Below are 2,500 nucleotides of genomic sequence, written 5' to 3'. Positions count from 1 at the left end.
TCGATTGCAAACAAAAACAAAACATTACAACATGATTTTTAGCTCGGTAATTTATATTATGACACTTACTTCTCTCTTTAAGAATAAAGAGAGGTTTTTGTGTCTTGCTAGACAATTCATAATCTGAATGTCAAACAAGGATAAAAGAATTGACGAGCTTGATATTAAAAGTGCCAGGAAAAAAATACAGCAATGATTTTCTTCGGCTGAAAGATTAGTTCAATCGAGTGGGATGAAAACTGCACAAATGCTTTGTAAAAAGAGCTAATTACAAATACCAATTTTAAGGTTTTGAATTGATTTCGAATAAAAGAAGGCGATGATGTGACAGCTGTATGATGTGCTTTGGGGTCGAGAATGAGCTGGACCTTGGTTTCGGAAATTATGCATTGCGCGCGCAACCTACAGATAAGTCAGTTTTTGGTTGCGCTGAATGAGAAGAGATAGATGGTAAGTTCAATGTTCAATAGCAAGTTACGTTTTTTTGGAAAACGCAAATAAATGACGAACAGTTTAACTCCAGAAGAGTTCACCAACATTTAACAAAGTGAACGAGTTGGTATCCCGCTACGTTTTCGCCGCCCGCGTGCATCGGTCAGCAAGGCAGAGCGGCTAACACCGTGAAGTGAGCATGCTCTAGTCCAAGCAGATTGTTTGTACAGTCGAAGCCCGCTATTTGGAATTCCCAAGGGAAATGGAAAAAAAGTTCGAAATAGCGGGGTTTTGAAATAACCGGGGAAGCGTAAAATTCGTAACAATGAATCATTTTTTAATAAAATACAGTACAGCATGAAGAAAGACAGTGATTAAATAAAAATACAATGTAGAATGATCAGAATAGAGACAGCAGAGTTCATACATGAGTATTTCCGCAGGAAGAATAGTTCGCTAACAGTGCGTTTTGTTTTGTACAACGCAACACGAGCTCAAATAAAATGCAATACGTTTCCAGCAGTGCTCCTATGTACGTACCCTGTTTTTGACAAGTTCGAAATAACGGGGTTGAATTGATTTGAGGTGTAGGGAAAGAACGATGAGTTCGAAAAAGCGCGTAATTCGAAATAACCGAGTTCGAAATAACTGATAGTAAATAACTGAAAACATAAGGGTAAATCCAAGGGAATTCGATCTTCCTTCCAAATAGCGGGGACTACTAATTAACCGAGTTCGAAATAGCGGGGTTCGACTGTATGTGTAATCAAATGGTGACGAGTGAAATTAGGGAATAATTTCACTCGCGTTTTGTCTAATTTCCCGACCCTGAAAGGCTCGGGCAATTTCACATGTGAAATTACATTTCGCGCCAAAATTAAGGAGTAATTCGTCACCCATGATATTACGTGGTTAATTGTTTGAAACGCTATAGCGACACACTTTTATATTTTTCCAAAACGCGATAGTCACGAATGTCACTCGCAAGATTAACTCCGTAAGAGGATGCAAATTTTGATAAGATTCATATTTGACTCCCCTAAAAAACAGCATTGGAACAGATTTTCACAAGGTTAATGTCGTTTTTTTGCATATGCCTCTGTTAATACACAATGACGAATAAGATTTTCAGCTGTCTTATTAAAATGCAACCAATATCAACATACATTCCATCATTTATTTTTTCTTGATAGCAGTAACAATCATTCGATATACTCACAGGCAATAATCATGTAAAATTTATCGATCTGTACATTTTAAAAACAAACTTGTTTTCTCATTTTGAGGGGAAAAGGAACAAACTCGAGTCCGACGCTTATCTAAGGGTCTAGATGAATAATAATAATAATAATAATAATAATAATAAATAAACACTGGCAAAATCGGCTAGCCCAGCCCAAGCATATCGGCGTCTTTGATGTTTTTCTCAGATTTTGAATTTTTTTGAAAAAAGCAAACGTTGGGTCACATTAGAAAATGCGTGTGTTGACAGATTTTAATCCCTAGAGTAAACAATCCTCAACAAAATCGGCCGTAATGCGACCCGCGTCGAATATAGCAAATTTGCAATATTGTAATTCTTTTGTTATTTAATACGATGCAGATAAGCATGAGCTACTTTTCTGTAATCCCGCGTGTTTTTGAGCGAAAATGAAAAATGAAAGCCTTTAGAAAGAAAGACAAAATAATGGGCTCTTTCTTATTACTATAGTCTTAGGAGGACTGGGAGTCTACCGGTCGTCTGAAACCCCATTTACACGTGCTAAAAAATCAGCACGGCACGCCAAATTTTTGGCACCGCGTGCCTCGATTACCCGTGGGGAGGTAGTCTCGGCACCTCTAAAATTTTGAGCACTGGTGCCACATTACATTTGGGACCGATATGTTTACACGTCGAAAATTGGGAGTGCCGTGCCTTAAAATCGTCAGCACGGTGCCAAAACTGTGGCGTGCCGTGCCGATTTTTTTAGCGCGTGGGGTTTCACGTGCCAGTGTATTCGCGGCGCACTTGTGGTGGGTGACCGAAGTGCAAACATCTGCAGCACACTGAGGTGAACTGTTACGCAAG

Source organism: Porites lutea, chromosome 3 (assembly GCF_958299795.1).
Source record: "Porites lutea chromosome 3, jaPorLute2.1, whole genome shotgun sequence".
Classification (NCBI taxonomy): Eukaryota; Metazoa; Cnidaria; class Anthozoa; order Scleractinia; family Poritidae; genus Porites; species Porites lutea.
The sequence above is the reverse complement of the archived record's forward strand: the minus strand, read 5'-3'. Positions refer to the sequence as shown.